Genomic DNA, 21,146 nt, shown 5'->3' with positions numbered 1-21,146 from the left:
TAAACTCTCTCTCGTTTTGGACAGACCATGTAAACTCTATCTCGTATTGGTCAGTCGGTGTAAAATCTCTCTCCCATTGGTCAGTCGGTGTAAACTCTCTCTCGTTTTGGTCAGACCATGTAAACTCTCTCTCGTTTTGGTCAGACCATGTAAACTCTCTCTCGTTTTGGTCAGACCATGTAAACTCTCTCTCGATTTGGTCAGACCATGTAAACTCTCTCTTGATTTGGTCAGACCATGTAAACTCTCTCTCGTTTTGGTCAGACCATGTAAACTCTCTCTCGATTTGGTCAGACCATGTAAACTCTCTCTCGTTTTGGTCAGACCATGTAAACTCTCTCTCGATTTGGTCAGACCATCTAAACTCTCTCTCGATTTGGTCAGACCATGAAATCTCTCTCTCGTCTTGGTCAGTCGGTGTAAACTCTGTCTCGTTTTGGTGAGACCATGAAAACTCTCTCTCGTCTTGGTCAGTCGGTGTAAACTCTGTCTCGTTTTGGTCAGACCATGAAAACTCTCTCTCGTTTTGGTCAGTCGTTGTAAACTCTCTCTCGTTTTGGTCAGACCATGTAAACTCTCTCTCGTTTTGGTCAGACCATGTAAACTCTCTCTCGTATTGGTCAGACCATGTAAACTCTCTCTCGATTTGGTCAGACCATGTAAACTCTCTCTCGATTTGGTCAGTCATTGTAAACTCTCTCTCGTTTTGGTCAGACCACGTAAACTCTCTCTTGTTTTGGTCAGACCATGTAAACTCTCTCTCGTATTGGTCAGACCATGTAAACTCTCTCTCGATTTGGTCAGACCATGTAAACTCTCTCTTGATTTGGTCAGTCGGTGTAAACTCTCTCTCGATTTGGTCAGACCATGTAAACTCTCTCTCGATTTGGTCAGACCATGTAAACTCTCTCTCGATTTGGTCAGACCATGTAAACTCTCTCTCGATTTGGTCAGACCATGTAAACTCTCTCTCGATTTGGTCAGACCATGTAAACTCTCTCTCGATTTGGTCAGACCATGTAAACTCTATCTTGATTTGGTCAGACCATGTAAACTCTCTCTCGATTTGGTCAGACCATGTAAACTCTCTCTCGATTTGGTCAGACCATATAAACTCTCTCTCGTATTGGTCAGACCATGTAAACTCTGTCTCGTTTTGGTCAGTTGGTGTAAACTCTCTCTCGTTTTGGTCAGACCATGTAAACTCTCTCTCGTCTTGGTCAGACCATGTAAACTTTCTCTCGTTTTGCTCAGACCATGTAAACTCTCTCTCGTCTTGGTCAGTCGGTGTAAACTCTCTCTCGATTTGGTCAGACCATGTAAACTCTCTCTCGTTTTGGTCAGACCATGTAAACTCTCTCTCGTTTTGGTCAGACCATGTAAACTCTCTCTCGTCTTGGTCATTCGGTGTAAACTTTCTCTCGATTTGGCCAGACGATGTAAACTCTGTCTCGATTTTGTCAGACCATGTAAACTCTCTCTCGTTTTGGTCAGACCATGTAAACTCTCTCTTGATTTGGTCAGACCATGTAACCTCTCTCTCGTTTTGGTCAGACCATGTAAACTCTCTCTCGATTTGGTCAGACCATGTAAACTCTCTCTCGTTTTGGTCAGACCATGTAAACTCTCTCTCGATTTGGTCAGACCATGTAAACTCTCTCTTGATTTGGTCAGACCATGTAAACTCTGTCTCGTTTTGGTCAGACCATGTAAACTCTCTCTCGTCTTGGTCAGTCGGTGTAAACTCTGTCTCGTTTTGGTCAGACCATGTAAACTCTCTCTCGTCTTGGTCAGTCGGTGTAAACTCTCTCTCGTTTTGTTCAGACCATGTAAACTCTCTCTCGATTTGGTCAGACCATGTAAACTCTGTCTCGTTTTGGTCAGACCATGTAAACTCTCTCTCGATTTGGTCAGACCATGTAAACTCTGTCTCGTTTTGGTCAGACCATGTAAACTCTCTCTCGTTTTGGTCAGACCATGTAAACTCTCTCTCGATTTGGTCAGACCATGTAAACTCTGTCTCGTTTTGGTCAGACCATGTAAACTCTCTCTCGATTTGGTCAGACCATGTAAACTCTGTCTCGTTTTGGTCAGACCATGTCAACTCTCTCTCGTTTTGGTCAGTCCATGTAAACTCTCTCTCGTTTTGGTCAGACCATGTAAACTCTCTCTCGTTTTGGTCAGATCATGTAAACTCTCTCTCGATTTGGTCAGACCCTGTAAACTCTCTCTCGATTTGGTCAGACCATGTAAACTCTCTCTCGTTTTGTTCAGTTGGTGTAAACTCTCTCTCGTTTTGGTCAGACCATGTAAACTCTCTCTCGTTTTGGTCAGTTGGTGTAAACTCTCTCTCGTTTTGGTCAGACCATGTAAACTCTCTCTCGATTTGGTCAGACCATGTAAACTCTCTCTCGATTTGGTCAGTTGGTGTAAACTCTCTCTCGTTTTGGTCAGACCATGTAAACTCTCTCTCGATTTGGTCAGACCATTTAAACTCTCTCTCGATTTGGTCAGACCATGTAAACTCTCTCTCGATTTGGTCAGATCATGTAAACTCTCTCTCGTTTTGGTCAGACCATGTAAACTCTCTCTCGTTTTGGTCAGACCATGTAAACTCTCTCTCGTTTTGGTCAGAACATGTAAACTCTCTCTCGATTTGGTTAGACCATGTAAACTCTCTCTCGTTTTGGTCAGACCATGTAAACTCTCTCTTGTTTTGGTCAGACCATGTAAACTCTCTCTCGTTTTGGTCAGTCAGTGTAAACTCTGTCTCGTTTTGGTCAGACCATGTAAACTCTCTCTCGTTTTGGTCAGTTGGTGTAAACTCTCTCTCGTTTTGGTCAGACCATGTTAACTCTCTCTCGTTTTGGTCAGACCATGTAAACTCTCTCTCGATTTGGTTAGACCATGTAAACTCTCTCTCGTTTTGGTCAGACCATGTAAACTCTCTCTTGTTTTGGTCAGACCATGTAAACTCTCTCTCGTTTTGGTCAGTCGGTGTAAACTCTGTCTCGTTTTGGTCAGACCATGTAAACTCTCTCTCGTTTTGGTCAGTTGGTGTAAACTCTCTCTCGTTTTGGTCAGACCATGTAAACTCTCTCTCGTTTTGGTCAGACCATGTAAACTCTCTCTCGTTTTGGTCAGACCATGTAAACTCTCTCTCGTTTTGGTCAGACCATGTAAACTCTCTCTCGATTTGGTCAGTTATTGTAAACTCTCTCTCGTTTTGGTCGGACCATGTAAACTCTCTCTCGATTTGGTCGGACCATGTAAACTCTGTCTCGTTTTGGTCAGACCATGTAAACTCTCTCTCGATTTGGTCAGACCATGTAAACTCTCTCTCGTTTTGGTCAGACCATGTAAAATCTCTCTCGTTTTGGTCAGACCATGTAAACTCTCTCTCGATTTGGTCAGTCGGTGTAAACTCTCTCTCGATTTGGTCAGACCATGTAAACTCTCTCTCGATTTGGTCAGACCATGTAAACTCTCTCTCGATTTGGTCAGACCATGTAAACTCTCTCTCGCTTTGGTCAGACCATGTAAACTCTCTCTCGATTTGGTCAGACCATGTAAACTCTCTCTCGATTTGGTCAGACCATGTAAACTCTCTCTCGATTTGGTCAGACCATGTGAACTCTCTCTCGTTTTGGTCAGACCATGTGAACTCTCTCTCGATTTGGTCAGACAATGTAAACTCTCTCTCGTTTTGGTCAGACCATGTAAACTCTCTCTCGTTTTGGTCAGACCATGTAAACTCTCTCTCGTTTTGGTCAGTTGGTGTAAACTCTCTCTCGTTTTGGTCGGACCATGTAAACTCTCTCTCGTTTTGGTCAGACCATGTAAACTCTCTCTCGTTTTGGTCAGACCATGTAAACTCTCTCTCGATTTGGTCATTTGGTGTAAACTCTCTCTCGTTTTGGTCAGACCATGTAAACTCTCTCTCGATTTGGTCAGTTGGTGTAAACTCTCTCTCGTTTTGGTCAGACCATGTAAACTCTCTCTCGTTTTGGTCAGACCATGTAAACTCTCTCTCGTTTTGGTCAGACCATGTAAACTCTCTCTCGATTTGGTCAGACCATGTAAACTCTCTCTTGTTTTGGTCAGACCATGTAAACTCTCTCTCGTTTTGGTCAGACCATGTAAACTCTCTCTCGTTTTGGTCAGACCATGTAAACTCTCTCTCGATTTGGTCAGTTGGTGTAAACTCTCTCTCGTTTTGGTCAGACCATGTAAACTCTCTCTCGATTTGGTCATTTGTTGTAAACTCTCTCTCGTTTTGGTCAGACCATGTAAACTCTCTCTCGATTTGGTCAGACCATGTAAACTCTCTCTCGTTTTGGTCAGACCATGTAAACTCTCTCTCGTTTTGGTCAGACCATGTAAACTCTCGCTCGATTTGGTCAGACCATGTAAACTCTCTCTCGATTTGGTCAGACCATGTAAACTCTCTCTCGATTTGGTCAGACCATGTAAATGCTCTCTCGTTTTGGTCAGACCATGTAAACTCTCTCTCGATTTGGTCAGACCATGTAAACTCTCCCTGGATTTGGTCAGACCATGTAAACCCTCCCTGGATTTGGTCAGACCATGTAAACTCTCCCTGGATTTGGTCAGACCATGTAAACTCTCCCTGGATTTGGTCAGACCATGTAAACTCTCTCTCGATTTGGTCAGACCATGTAAACTCTCTCTCGATTTGGTCAGACCATGTAAGCTCTCTCTCGATTTGGTCAGACCATGTAAATGCTCTCTCGTTTTGGTCAGACCATGTAAACTCTCTCTCGATTTGGTCAGACCATGTAAACTCTCCCTGGATTTGGTCAGACCATGTAAACTCTCCCTGGATTTGGTCAGACCATGTAAACTCTCCCTGGATTTGGTCAGACCATGTAAACTCTCCCTGGATTTGGTCAGACCATGTAAACTCTCCCTGGATTTGGTCAGTCGGTGTAAACTCTCCCTGGATTTGGTCAGACTGGCCAAACTTTCCTGGATTTGGTCAGTTGGTGTAAACTGTCCTTGGGTTTGGTACCAATTAGGAAACTTGTTGAAACTATTTCCCAAGCATCATTTGCTCACTCACCTCAGCTTTTTCCCAGCTCTCTTTTACAGCTTTTCAATTTTGCTCCTTTTGATGCCGAGCAAAGTGGGACTTCTCTTCGCCGAGCAGCCTCTCCCAGCCCCACTGCTCCATCTTCCTGCTGAACCCTTTTTATTCAGGTATTTCCCATTGTTCAGTCACAGAAACGCTTCAAGCTGCGGACTGACTGACTGAAGAGCAGCCCCGGGGAAAAGCGCGAGCGGGGAAGCTGTGATTGGAGGATTCTGGAGCACGAGCCGGTCGCGTGGATTGAAGCCTGGGCGCGAGGTGAAGGAGCCCCAGAGAGCGGCGAGAGAAAGGTAAGAGCGCTTCAAGTTCAGCTCACTGAGTTTCAGGCAACATTCACCTTTCAGTGGAAGCCTACGGGCCGGATGAAACTGTTCCAGGGGCAGGATTCGGCACGAACGATTGTATGTTTGACTCCTCCTGGTCTGTAAGGAGCGAAGGTTCCGAGTAAGTAAGACTTATGCGCTTACCTCCATCCCATGCCTGCCTGCCTGTTGCACAGACTAGCACTCAGCACCTCAGAGGCTGAGAGAAAGACAACATGAACCAATGGAGTGAAAACCCAAAATCTTATATAGGATTACAGAGGATATACAGCACAGAAACAGGCGATTCGGCCCATCCAGCCCATGCAGGTGTTTATGCTCCACTTGAGCCTCCTCCCATCTTTCCTCATCTAAATCTATCATTGCCACTCTCTATTCCCTTCTCCCGCATATACTTGTCTAGTTTTCCCTTAAATACATCTACAATATTCACTTCAGCCACTCCCTGTGGTAGTGAGTTCCACATTCCCACCACTCTCTGGGTGACGAAGTTTCCTCTGAATTCCCTATTGGGTTTCTTGGTGACTATCTTATATTGATGGCCTCTAGTTCTCCTCTTCCCCACAAGAGGAAACATTCTCTCTGTATCAACTCGATCAAAACCTTTCAGAATTTTAAAGACCTCTATTAGGTCACCCCTCAGCCTTCTGTTTTCAAGAGAAAAGGGATCCAGCCTGTCAATCCTTTCCTGATCTGTAAACCCACACATTCCTGGGATCATCTTTGTAAATCTTCTCTGCACCCTTTCCAGCCTCTGTATGCTTTTTATAATATGGTGATCAGAACTGCACACAGTGCTCTAAGTATGACCTAACCAAGATTCTGCATAGGTATCACATAATTTCCCTGCTTTACAATTCTATATCTCTAGAAATAAAGCCTAGTGCATGGCTTGCCTTTTTTACGGCCTTTTTAACCTATGCCACAGATAGACTGAAGAGGTTCAAGAAGGCGGCTCACCACCACCTTCTCAAGGACAATTCGGGATGAGCAACAAAAGATATTCACATCCCACAAAAGAATAAAGAAAAACATTTCGTGATTGGTCTATTTGTACTCCGAGATCCTTTTGTTCCTCGACCCCACCTAGATTCACAGTAATAAGCGACCTCTCTATTTTTCCGACCAAAATATGCTACCTCACATTTATCTGTGTTGAATTTCATTTGCTGATTATTTTCCCACTCTGCAAGTTTGTTAACACCCTCCTGTAATTTGTTGCAGTCCTCTGTATTTACTATCTGCACACCACCCGACCCCCAACCAATTTGGTGTCATCCGCAAAGTTAGAGATGGTTTTTGATTTCAAAATCCAAATCATTAATGTAAGTTGTGAACAGCAGTGATCCCAGCACTGATCCTTGTGGAACACCAGTTCCTACCTTTAGCCATCTCTGCTTTCTGTCTTGAAGCCAGCTGTAGTGTAACGGTCTGGCACATATATGGTTAATGTGGGACTGAGTATAGTACTGCCCACACATTGATATAAGGGACCACATGACCCACACACAGGGTCAATCTAGTGTTGGACAGAGCTGTGTGTACCAGCAAGCATGGAGACAGCTCCTAGTTTACACCCATTACTGTATATTTGTAAATAGTTCTATGGTTCAATAAAGTAGAGTATTGAGGGAAGCAAGGGAGGAGATTGCTGGGGCCTTGACAGAAATCTTTGTATCCTCACTGGCTATGGGTGAGGTCCCAGAGGACTGGAGAATGGCCAATGTTGTTCCATTGTTTAAGAAGGGTAGCAGGGATAATCCAGGAAATTACAGGCCAGTGAGCCTTACGTCAGTGGTAGGGAAATTATTGGAGAAGATTCTTCGTGACAGGATTTACTACCATTTGGAAGCAAATGGACTTATTAGTGAGATGCAGCATGGTTTTGTGAAGGGGAGGTCGTGTCTCACTAATTTGATTGAGTTTTTTGAGGAAGTGACAAAGATGATCGATAATGGAAGGGCAGTGGATGTTATCTACATGGATTTCAGTAAGGCCTTTGACAAGGTCCCTCATGGCAGACTGGTACAGAAGGTAAAGTCACACGGGATCAGAGGTGAGCTGGCAGGATGGATACAGAATTGGCTTGGTCATAGAAGACAGAGGGTAGCAGTGGAAGGGTGCTTTTCTGAATGGAGAACTGTGACTAGTGGAGTTCCACAGGGATCAGTGCTGGGACCTTTGCTGTTTGTGGTATACATAAATGATTTGGAGGAAAATATAACTGGGCTAATTAGTAGGTTGCAGACGACACTCAGGTTGGAGGAGTTGCAGATAGTGAAGAAGATTGTCAAAGGATACAACGGGATATAGATCGGTTGGAGACTTGGGTGGAGAAATGGCAGATGTAGTTTAATCCGGACAAATGCGAGGTAATGCATTTTGGAAGGTCTAATACAGGCAGGAATTATACAGTAAATGGCAGAACCCTTAAGTGCATCGACGGGCAGAGGGATCTGGGTGTACAGGTCCACAGGTCACTGAAAGTGGCAACGCAGGTGGATAAGGTAGTCAGGAAGGCATATGGTATGCTTGCCTTCATCAGCAGGGGTACTGAGTATAAAAGCTGGGAAGTCATGCTGCAGCTGTATAGAACCTTGGTTAGGCCACACTTGGAATATTGCGTGCAATTCTGGTCACCACATTACCAGAAGGATATGGAGGCATTGGAGAGGGTGCAGAGGAGGTTTACCAGGATGCTGCCTGGTCTGGAGGTTATTAGGTATTAGGAGAGGTTGGAGAAACTCGGATTGTTCTCACTAGAGAGACGGAGATTGAGGGGCGACTTGATAGAAGTTTACAAAATGATGAGCAGCATGGACAGAGTAGATAGTCAGAAGCTTTTTCCCAGGGTGGAAGAGTCAATTACTAGGGGACATAGATTTAAGGTGAGAGGAGAAAACTTTAGAGGAGATGTGCGGGGCAAGTTTTTTACGCAGAGGGTAGTGAGTGTCTGGAATTCGCTGCCAGAGGAGGTGGTGGAAGCAGGTACGATAGTGGTGTTTAAGAGGCAGCTTGACAAATACATGAATAGGATGGGAATAGAGGGGTCTGGACCCCGGAAGTGCAAAATGTTTTAGTTGACGGGCAATATGATCGGCGCAGGCTTGGAGGGCCGAAGGGACTGTTCCTGTGCTGTACTTTTCTTTGTTTGTTAAAGACTTACAGTTAACCTACGTATGACTACGAAGACTTCTTCAGACCTACCGAACTGTATCCAACACTCTACAACATGGTGGCAGCTAGTGGAAAAACACAAGACCTCGCAGAAAATGCAGAGAAACTAAAATGCTAGAAGATTGAAAGAAAAATTGAACAAAGCAGTGTGACCTGAACAGAAGCTCCAGAAGCACAGGTACAGAAGAAAAATGGTTAAGATAAAGCTGCAAAGAAGACCTGGAGGCTGAAGGCAGAGATTTAAAATTCCTTACTGCAGCAGAAGACACCACTGCAGCTCCTTTGGAAGTCCAAATCCCAGAGCACAGAGTCAGCAGACCTAACAAGGGTGAGCTAAATCTTTTAAAATTCCAGACTACAGCAAATCCTGAGAAATTTAAAAAAAATTCAGAGTCAGAATGCAATTTGAAAAAACCCGTTGCTAAAAATCTGATCCTCGAGTCGGCTTCTTAATACATTGCATTTGAGCTTGTTTTGAAAAACATTATAAATAATGAATTGAATACTCTGGGAGAATTGTGATTTTTAAACCCAGCTAAAGGTAAGCAAAAGCTACGATTTGACAAATGCACAGGTTTAAACATAAATGCTGAGCAAGAGAACTCTTCAGGCAGCTGTTCCAGGTAGCCACTGTTGAAATGTTTTTTTCAAGCTGAGTGCAATTGCCATTGTAGTGGAACCCCTCAAAACTGGCAAGTATGGGAAATCATCCCTTTGTCTCCAAGAGAAGGGTGACTCCATCTTGACGTTCTGAAAGCTCTTAAAGCAGAACCTGCACTTTAAAAAATTTGATCATGGATCAGAATTCCACACTTCTAAATCAATTCAGACTTATCCAAGGCCCGGATCAATCACAAAATTGGGTATCCTAGAGAAGAGAATTTTTGAATCACAGGAGTACACCCGGTCTAAGTAGCAAATCAGGAAAAGTCCAGATTGACACCTTTTAATACTGGTTTGGTGAACTTGCGGATGAAGTAATCCTAATGCAGTGCATTGGTGAGTCCTCAAGCTGCTTCAATGAAATATGAAAAGTTTTTTATTAATATTTTAATCTTCAAGTTGTGGAGCACACAGAGCTTAAAAAGAGGGATAGAAAACCCCCAGTAAAGCTATGCAAAGGGAAAAATGCATTACCCCAGCAAACCACATCAGGGCACCATACAGGCCAAGAACTTTCCAGAAGTCCCAAAAATGTATCCTTCTGGGAAGCCTGACATGTTACCCAAACTGCAACAGCTGATGGCAGTGTGGAGCAAGCAGCTGACTGTGAATAAATGAAAGTTATCTGATGAAGTTGTGAAGAAGACATAAGGAGGGTACAAAGGGATATAGATGGGTTAGGTAAGTGGGCAAACATCTGGCAAATGGAGTATAATGTGGGAAAATGTGAAGTGGTCCATTTTGGCAGGAAGAATAAAAAGGAAGCATATTATCTCAATGGTGTGAGATTGCAAAGCTCGGTGATGCAGAGGGATCTGGGTGCCCTAGTGCATGAATTGCAAAAGGCTAGTATGCAGTTACAGCAAGTAATTAGGAAAGGTAATAGAATGTTATCATTTATTGTGAGGGGAATTGATTACAAAAGTAGGGAGGTTATGCTTCAGTTATGCAGGGCGTCAGTGAGACCACATCTGGAGTACTGTGTACAGTATTGGTCTCCTTATTTAAAAAAGGATATAAATGTGTTGGAAGCAGTTCAGAGAAGGTTTACTAGATTAATACCTGGAATGCGCAGGTTGCCCTATGAGGAAATGCTGAACAGGCTAGATTTGTATCCACTGGAGTTTAGAAGATTAAGAGGTGACTTGATTGAAACATATAAGATCCTGAGGGTTCTTGAGAGGGTGGAAGTGGAAAGGATGTTTCCTCTTGTGGGAGAATCCAGAACTAGTGGTCACTATTCAAAAATAAGGGGTCGCTCATTTAAGACAGAGATGAGGAAACAATTTTTCTCTCAGAGGGTTGTGAGTTTTTGGAACTCTCTTCCTCAAAAGGCAGTGGAAGCAGAGTCTTTGAATATTTTTAAGGCAGAGGTGGTTGGATTCTTGATAAGCAAGGGGGTGATAGGTTACCTGGGGTTGGCAGGATTATGAAATTGAGGTTAAGATCAAATCAGCCATGATCTTACTGAATAGTGAAGAGGCCTACCTCTGCTCCTACTTCGTATGTTCGTATGTTTGTAAGTCCAAAATACACAAATACTGCAAAAGGAGAATGAAATGAGATTGGAAAATGTTCGCGTCAAAGCTGAATTGGAAGATTTGAAACATAAAATTCAAGATGAGTATATATCTTTGAAAATGCACGATGAACTAAAGTCTTCAATGAACCAAACTGTTTGAGATCTGAACAAACAAATTTCTGAGGCACCACAAAGGTACCAGGAGGAAATAAGAACTCTGAATTCATTGTTGGCAAATTGAAGCAGGAGTTGGGGATAATTCAGCCAGAAGTACAGCCAGGCACAACAGCAGGCAGAAAATGCACTCATAGTAACAAAGCAAGGGCTGAACAGGAAAATAAACAGTTGAAAGAACAGCTAACTGTCCTTCAAGATCAAATTCAAAAACAATACATAACCCTTCAGCAGCATGAAGAAATAAAGACTTGCTTCAACAACAGAATGGAGGAACAGTAGAATAAACTTGATAAGACTCTTACATTACAAGAAAACTCAAGACAATGTAATTGCACTTCACAGTGAAAAGGAAAACCTGCCAAGGATCTTCACACGCTACAAGGATCCGTCAGGTCAAAGTTTGTTCCTCTGGAAAATTACGAAGTGAAGCAAAATGAATTTAATGTCACTCTGAAGGAGCTAGAGAACCAGTTTTCAGAGAAGACTCTTGAATGTCCTACATTCCAGGAGGAAGCTGAGAGTTACAGGAGTGAGACTGCAGCGATAAAGAAAATGGTTATACATTTGGAAGAAAACTTGGAAAGACATTACACTCCCAAAGAGATATATGAAGACGTGAAAATTAAGAACCTAGAATGGCAAGAGCAAGTAGAAATTCTCACAAAAGAATGTGAGATGTTTCAGAAATAATTGGCAGAAATACAATTACAGAATCTGAGCTTGAAGGACAGCACAGAGGAATTATACTCTGCTACAGAAAAACTGATCAGTGTAGAGAACCAACTTTCATGTACGCAGGATGAGTTTGTGAAGGAAAGACGAGAACTGATGAAAACACTGGAATGTCACTCACAGGAAATAGAACACTTGAAAGAGGACTTGAAATATTTAAGTGACAAACTTGTAGAAGCAAATGCAACAGATGGATCTTCAATTAAAAGTTATTGAACTTCAAGCATCAGAAGTCTCAAGTGAACATCATGCAAAATGCCTGCAACAGGAGAAAGAATTGCTGATGCATCAGAACAGTTGCTTGAAAGTAGAATTAACAAGCAAAACTGATGAGCTGCTTGAACTTCAGTCCAGTCTGAACAACTTGAAGGTTGAGATCCACAAAATGGAAGAGCAAATCCACATTTTGAAGGAAAATAAGAGAAATTCTATGAAACAGATTGAAAGTTGAACAAGTGAATTGAAAAATGGTCCAAGGAGCAATCAGCGACCATGGAAGAAAGATTCCAAACAGAACTGAATGTCCAGGCGAAGATGTTAAACTTATGTAAGAGTTCTGCAGATAACCCTGAAATAAAGACAACTCAACTGACCAGAGTAGTTACTGAGCTGACTGAAAAGATTCATAAGATCGAAAAACAACTGGAAAAGAAGAAAGTGATCAAAAATTTGGGTAAAATTATGACACAAATGGGAATGAAGTTTCCATTGTTGAAATATGACGATGCACATGATGACAGAAGAAGCAAAAGAAATGACAAGGAGATGAGCACAATGTTTGTCTACCCCACAAGAAACAAGTTAGGGTAGCAACCACCGACCAACACAACAACCGAACTGACCAAGTTCAGTTGAACATGAGAGAATGGAAGAAAAGGATGAAAACATACTGAGATACCAGAACAACCTCCAAACCTACAGAAAGAACCAGCAGCAACAGAGCCAACCAATCCTCTGACAGTCGTGTCAATGAGATTTGGAAGGATTATAATATCTCTAGACCGCCTCAACCTTTGAATTTAAGGACTTGAAGGGGGGAGATGGGGTAGTGATAATGTAGTAATGTCAATGTAAATGTATAATAGTAATAACCATGTAAGACATAAGGTAAACAATAATCACTTAAAATACATTGGATAAAGACTTGGGGGAGATGTAAGTGATGTAAAAGAGCAGATGACCCACACCTAGGACCAGTTGGATGTTGGACAGAGCCATGTGTACCAGCAAGCATGGAGACAGCTCCTAGCTTACACTCTTTACTGTATATTTGTAAATATTTCTAAGAGTCAATAAAGACTTACAGTTAACCTACTGTGAAGACTACCTCAGACCTAGCAAACTGTAACCAACACCCTACAACACTAGTAATCCATTCTGCCACTTGTGCCCTGACTCCATATTCTTTGACCTTATTTGTTCATCTATTATGTTAATTAAGGTATTTGACCTTATTTGTTCATCTATTATCGAAGTCCCTTTGAGATTATTAACATACATAGATGCAATCCATCTAGACCAGGGGCTTTAACCTTTTTGAGTTTGTTTAGTTTGTTCAATGCATCCATTTTTTTTTAAATGAACTTATCTCATTGCTCATCTCATCATTTAATGTCATGTCTACCTGTTCTATCTCCCTGGTAAATTTCTCTTCAGATGCCATTTTTAAAACGTAGGTGATCATAGCTGTTCAACTTTCACAATCCTTGACCACAGCCAACATCTTGGTGTTGCTTTCAAATCTTTTACCTGTTCTGCTTCTTAAGCTGCCAGTGTTTTTCCTATTTTGTCTCTCTCTTGTTCTGCTATCCTCAATTTCACCAGTCATTTCAAGATGTTCTAGCTTCTCTCTCCTAGGTAAGTGCCCAAAAAATTGTCTCTTGGTGATCCTGTTTTCCTCAAAACTTCTTCATTGGTTGTGCCTGTTGTCCAGATAATCCTCATCATACATCTTAGAAACCACTTCTCTGTTGTCTTTAATTTATCTTCCACTGTCTTACTTATATTCCAACTTTCACACCCATATGGTAATGTTGACTAGATGTCGCATTTTAGTAATCTAATTTTGCTTTCCATAGTTATATTCTTATTTCAAAAAAGATCTGTCAGTTTTGTGAATGTTTATTGCAAGTGTTAAGTGCTTCTTAATATCTTGAATACTTTTCCCATCAGATGTTATAGACTGTCCAGATAAAAAAATGATTCGACTTGTTTTATTTGTTTCATTTCCACTGTTATTTTGCATCAAGGTGTAATTATTTCCTTTGATATTACCATGTTTTGTTGCAGTTTAATGATAGTCCAAATTTGTTACTATTTGTTACAATTGTGTCTAGGAGCCTTTGTAGATTTTCCTCTGTATCTGTCATAATTACTGTGTCATCCACATGTCTCAGAATAGTTCTGTCTAAAATTCCTGCTAAATACCAAAACAAAATAATAGTTTAATACTTCTGCCATCTCTATCATTACCTGTTGTATTATCCTGTCTATCTCGTAGAGTCAATTATGCCACAGAAGGAGGCCACTTGCCCATTAAGCCCATACTAGCTCTCCACAGAGCAATCCAGTAGGTCCCACTCCCTTGCTTGGACTCCCTGGCCCTGCAGCTTTGTTTCCTTCAAGTGCCCATCTAATTTCCTTTTGAAATCATTGATCATCTCCATTTCCACCACCCGCGTAGGCAGTGAGTTCCAGGTCATTACTGCTCGCTGTGTAAAAAATGTTCTTCCTCACATCTCCCCCCACCCCTGCATCTTTTGCCCATAACCATAAATCTGTGTCCCTCTAGTCCTCCTACCATCAGCTAATGGGAACAGCTTTTCTTTGTCTACCTTATCTAAACCTGTCATAATCTTGTACACCTCTATCAAATCTCCCCTCAATCTCCTTTGCTCCAACCTAACCTAGTAGCTAAAATCCCCCATCCCTGGAACCATTCTGGTAAATCTCCTCTGGACCCTCTCAAGGACCCTCGCATCCTTCCTAAAGTGTGGTGACCAGAACTGCACACAATACTCTAGTTGGGACCTAACCAGAGCTTTATAAAGGTTCAGCATAACTTCCTTACTTTTGTACTCAATGCCTCTATTTATGAAGCCCAAGATCCCATATACTTTGCTAACCACTCTCTCAATATGTCCTGTCACCTTCAAAGATCTCTGCACATGCACCCCCAGATCCCCCTGTTTCTGAACACTCTTTAGAATTGTGCCATTAAGTCTATATTGCCTCTCCCTGACCCTTCTGCCAAAATGCATTACCTCACATTTCTCTGTATTAAATTTCATCTGCCACTTGTCTACCCATTCTGCTAGCCTATCTATGTCATGTTGTAGTTGACTTGTATCATCCTCACTGTTTGTTACTCTTCCAAGTTTGGTCTCCAGGGTTCCTTTTGAACAGACCAATTAATAATGCCTCGGTTCACGATTTGGCCACTTATGGGAAAACACCCAGTTCTTTAGTGTCTCCAAGCTGTTCACACAGCTTTCTAGATTTTAGACCTTTTTACCCAGCTCACACAGTGCCTCGAAGAGCTCCTGTCTCCTTTTCTGCCAAACAGAAAAACTGACCCCTTCCTGAGAGAGATTTGCTTCTTCTCCTCAAGTATTTTGAAAATTTTGAAATTTTACTCTGCATTCCAATAGACAAGTCATCTATATATAGCAATAAAAGCAGTGGTCCTCACATTGACCCTTAGGAAACATTACTGTCTACCACCCTCCAGTCTGAAAAATAACCTGTGATGACCATTGACCTGGAAGTAGTACAGTAAGGAAAATTTGTAATTTGTTTAAAATGTATGAGGAATCTATAATTGTTTTTAAGGGTGTTTGAAAATGACTTTTAAGAGTTTGCATCAGTTGTAAAGGGATTCATTGTAATTCTCTTGGGGCAGAATTTTGGGGTCAGCAAGCAGGGGAAGGGGCTTGCTTGCTGACACATAAAATGATGTGCGGTGATGTTGGGTGTGCGTCCCAAAGTCACCACGTGTCATTCCGATTTTCAGTTCGGCGGGCGCGCAGCCGATTTGGCTGTGCACCCGGTGAACTGTCAAAGGCCTATTAAGGCCATTTAAAACTAATTAAACCAATAAACTGAGCTGCCAGTCCAACGTTAAGGTTGGGGGGCAGGCGAAGAGCCCAGGCGGCCTTTGCATTTATCATGAAACCTCATCCACGGGTGGGATGAGGTTTCATGAAGTGTTTAGAAATTGACTAAAAATTTAAAAAAAAATTCATTGACATGTCCCAGCTCATGTGACACTGTCACATGAGGGGACATGTCTTACAATTTTTTCTCCTCTTTATTCAGCTTTTTAAAACTTAAACTCATCTCTCTGAGGCACCTCTATGCCTCAGACAGATTTCTGCGCTCTTTTGCGCATACACGCGAAAGAGCGCAGGTCCCGACTAAGGGGAATGTTCCGCCCGCCTGCATAGAGAGGCCAGGCACATGTCACACTGGGCGGGCCTTAATTGGCCTGCCACTTAAAGTGGTGGCGCAAACCCAATCGGGGGCACTGATCAGCTTCACGCCCGCCCCCACACAACCCCCCCGATGGGGGAAAATTGTCCCATTGGATAACAAGAAATACTGGTTTATGTGGAATGGCAATCTTTGAACTGGAAGCAGTACCAACAGGAAGGAAGTTAAGCTACAAAAGCTGTGTGACTAGACACAGATAAGATAGACAAAGAAGCTACGACCATGAAGAAGATGGGAGAGCTGGAGGGAGGGGGTGATCAGCACACAGATGCAGACCTAAAGAGAAAGCAGATAGTGACAGAAAGAGGAACACAGAGAATTACCTATGAGGAGAAGAAGCAAATCACTCTCAAGAAGAGGCCAGTTTTCCTGTTTGGAAGAAAAGGAGACAGGAACTCTTCGAGCTGGCTAAAAATGTCAAAAACCTGTAAAGCTGCATGAATAGCTTGGAGATGCTTAAGAGCTGGGTGTTTTCCCAGGTGGGGCCAAATCATGTGTTATTGGACAGACCGTTCAAAAGGAACCCTGAAGAGCTACACCATCAGGACTGTCGCCACCCGAGGGAGAGAGCATTCATGGAAGTGTGCCTGGCTGAATAATCGTACCCGTGAAACTTAAAGGTTAAAGCTGTTCTTAGATGGGACTCCTGACCTACCCTGTGTGAATAAAGAACAGCATATTGTGGAATTGTGTAGGTATGTAGTGCCATAAATGCTGAGGGGGAATGCTTGTGGTTGTGTAAGAGGTATCTTTATTGTATCCGCTATTTAAAGTGAAAGTTACCTTTATACTGAAGTATCGTTTACCTGTCAATTCATGTTTAATTTATGTTGGATCTGATCCATGTTAAAGGAAAAGTTACAAAATAGGATCTAGTTGATAATTTCTTTACTTGGGGCAGGGGGTTGGAATTTGATAAATTGGATTATTTTGGTTTATGGTTCCTCCATGGGGCCTGTAACAAATCATTTATCACAACTGAAACCAATTCTTGAACAATTGGACACTGACCCTCTTATTCCATGAGCCTCAATTTTGTAAACCAGCCTTTTAGGTTGTACTTTGTTGAATACTTTTAAAAACTCCATATAGACGACATCAACTGCATTCCCTTCATCATCCTTCTCTGTTACTTCATCTAAAATTCAATTAGATTAGTCAAGCATAATCTGCTTTCTACAAACCCATGCTGGCTCTCCTTCATCAACTGAAACCTCTCCAAGTGCCGTTGGTTTATTTTCCACTGATTATGGATTCCAAAAACTTACCCACCACTGTTGTTAAACTAATTGGCCTAAGTGCAGTAGTGGGTGGGAAAAAGGACATTTTACCCGCTGGACGCAATGGCAGCTTTTCACACTGTATCGTCCCAATCCCGCCTCATTTATCATGCATTCCCGGGAAATACGCCTTTTCGATAGTGGACAGCCTCTGATTCGCCTGCCACGCTGTCACCTCGCCGCTTCCTTACGCAGGGCGCCTTATGAAAAGTGCAGATGCGCGCACACCTCTCAGTGCTTCCAGCCCAGGACTGCTGCACAGAAGACGTAGCCTCAAAAGGCAAGAAGACTGCACCCACCCCGGTTTAATGAAGCATCCCTTGGGTGCCTTTTGGACATTGTGGAGGCCTGCCGTGATGTCCTGTACTCTCGCTCTGGCTGCAAGAGGAGCAAGAACGTCACTAATCCAGCATGGGAGGTGGTGACAGCTTTGGTCAGTGCCAACCCCCTTCAGAAGAGGACAGCCGCCCAATGCCACAAGAGGATGAATGATCTCCTCTGTTCCGCCAGGGTAAGTCACTCTTCTCATCACTCTCAACTCACACACTCACAAACCCATCACACACCCACAGGGCCCTCACTCACTGTCAGTGTGAGGGACATCACCATTCACTCTCTCACACTTATCGTCATTGTCCTCATCCTGTGCATGGGACCACTCACCACCCACACAGGCCAGGTATACTTATCATCTGGCCTGGCAGGCATCCTGCTTACACTCTCTCCATCTGTATTCATGCAGGACAAGCTGGCACACAACAGGAGGGAGAGATTGCACATTGGTGGAGAAATGCCTGAAATCAAGGTCCTCATGGAATTCGAACCATTCAGTCGGTCAATGACGATCTGGACCATTCCTGTGCTGACGGTGAGCTTGGTGCTGCTCTACCAAGTGAGGATCCAGCAGTGTAACATCCATCAGACAACCATGATGTGTCCTCTTTCACAGGGCAATGCCATGCACTGATTATCTCTCCTTGTGTCACAAGCACATCTGGGAAACAGCTGACAGAGTCCATGACCCAGGGCCTCCAATCAAGCCTCAAAGACACATAGGAGGCGCAATCTGAAGGCACCTTCATTGAAGTCCCATCACAGCGCTCACCCACACCCTCCACCAGTGCAGAGACACACACATCGGTGGGACCGAGCTTTAGAGTAGCCCCGGGATCACAATCCGGTGAGCACATCGCACTGTCTGATCCACAGCAGGTGGAGACAGGGACTTCCCAGGTCCCCGGCACTCAGAGGAGCTGCTGGAGGCCAGAACGTTGCTGAGTCCAAGTCAGATGAAGAGCCTCTGGACTCGGTCATGTCTCAGTTGCTGGAGCTGCAAAGTCAAGCTCGGGAACATCAGGAAGGGATGTCTGCTGCACTCCTCAGATTGCAAGGCACAATGGAGGAGTCTGTCTGTCTTCAGGCTGAGGTGATAGCGCCGACATTGCAACGCACCGAGGTCAACACTGGTAGGATGGCGGCCGCCATGGAGACCTTGGTCCAGGACGTTGCTCCTGCACTGCTGCACGGGCTTAACTCCATCACTGATGCCATAGTTGGCCTCCAACAGTGTGTAGGCGAGAGGGGTGTGGGGCAGCTCGATCTCACTCCAGCTCCCCCTTCTCCTCAAGGAGTCAGCCAGGGGCCCTCGGGCACCCATAGGGAGGAGGATCAGCAGGTGCACACCCCGGGGCCATCCACCCAGGTGACTCCGGGAGTGTCTGGCCCATCCGAATCCCCTCTTCCTGTGACCCCAGCAGCTCCAGCTCCACAGGCCGAGGAGGGTGTCACTGCCACACAGCAGGACCCTGAAAGCAGGCCGGGGACCTCCAGGTCTCAGCCCTCCAGAGAACACCCACCAAGATCATCACAGACAGGGGGTCACAGTCAGCAGGCTGCCCCCACCTCCACTGTGGATGTCTGGGGTGCACCAAGACATAGTGGCAGCGTTAGGAAAGTTAAGAAGATGTAGTTACACAGTCTGGCCACGGGTGTTAATCACTTGTACATAATGTTCACTATTGTCAATAAACTCCCAGGAATGTCTCCCTGCCTGTGGCTCCTTGTTCTGATGAACACTGTTCCTGTCACTCAGATGTGAAACCTTTCTGTACAAGATAAAGGCAGGTGTCTCAGTCCAGGGCCTCTTCCCTGTGTCTGTGCAGCCTTCAGACCACAGTGATGGTCCAGCCTCACACTCTCTGGACACATTACTGATGCCTGCACCTCGATGGTGCTGGTCATTGCTGCCAGAATGTAGTGGGCAGGTGTCACAGAGTTCCCTCATTCTCTCTGTGTGCTCTCAGCACCTTTAAGGTGGGGCTGGTCCCCCATCCCTTCAGCATCTGTGACCGGTGACGCTGTGCACCAGCTCCTGAAGGGGACAGGTGCTGAAGGCTGACAAAGAATCAGATGCATCTAAAGTTTCATGGCTGTGTCTCCATGATACGACCCTGATCACAGAGCACAAGTGAGCTGCCCTCGGCCAGACAGAAGTCAGACAGTCTCAGAGGCTGTGTGAAGATCTATGGAGTGTCCTCACTGCATGTCGTTATCATCCTCCTGTAATCGAGCGACTATGGGGGCCTCCACTGTGTCTCCATGACAGGAGTATTATCACAGAGCGCAAGTGAGGTGCCATAAACCAGACAGAGTCAAACATTCACAGCTGCAATGTGAGGATCTACGGGGACACCTCACTGCATCTCGTCATCATCCTCCACAAATCTGGCAGCTATGAGGGCCCCCTGAGCTCACCTGTCTTGTCTGGCCAGTGTGAGGGCCTCATCCCCATCATCGTCGCCTCCAAGGATCTCCTCTCCCTTATCTCTGTCAGCGTCCTTCTCATCTGGGGAGACCTCCAGCTCCTCCAAGTCCTCCTCAGCCAGCTCCTCACTCCATTGCAGCACCAGGTTGTAAAGGGTACAGCAGACGATGATGATGTGTGACACCCTCTGTGGACTGTATTGCAGGGCTCCACCAGACAGGTCCAGGCACTGGAACCACATCTTCAGCATCCTGATGGTCTGCTCCACCAAGTTGTGAGTTGCAGATTGAGCCTCGTTATACCTTCGCTCTGCTGCAGTCTGAGGCTACCGCACGGGTGTCATCAGTCACGGCCTCTGTGGGTCGCCCTTGTCCCCCAGGAGACAACCCTGCAGACTCTGTGGACCCTGGAAGATGTCAGGGATCTGTGACCGACTGAGAACGTAGGAGTCGTGCACACTCCCTGGGAACCGTGCACAGACCCTGCAGGATGTGTTTCTGGTGGTCACACACCAGCTGCACATCAGCGAGTGGAAGCCCTTGCGGTTGATATAGTTGTCTGCTTGTTGCCACGGAGATCTGAGCGCCATGTGAGTGCAGTCGATGGAACCCTGCATCTGTGGGAAACCTGAGATCTGGGCAAATCCAATCGCTCTTGTATCCTGGCTCTCCTGGTCCCGGGTGAAATACACAGAGTTGTGTGCCTTTGTGAAGATGGTGTCCGTGACCCCATGGATACATTTGTGGGTGGAGGTTTGTGAGATCCCACAGAGATCACCTGTGGAGCCCTGAAAGGAGCCACTGGTGTAAAGATTGAGCTCCACAGTCACTTTCACAGCCACTGGCAGTGGATGCCCTTCATGTCCCCGTGGTGCCAAGTCCTGCAGTAAGTGGCAAATGTGACTGAC

Source organism: Carcharodon carcharias, chromosome X (genome assembly GCF_017639515.1).
Source record: "Carcharodon carcharias isolate sCarCar2 chromosome X, sCarCar2.pri, whole genome shotgun sequence".
Taxonomy (NCBI): domain Eukaryota; kingdom Metazoa; phylum Chordata; class Chondrichthyes; order Lamniformes; family Lamnidae; genus Carcharodon; species Carcharodon carcharias.
Note: the sequence above shows the minus strand (reverse complement) of the source record.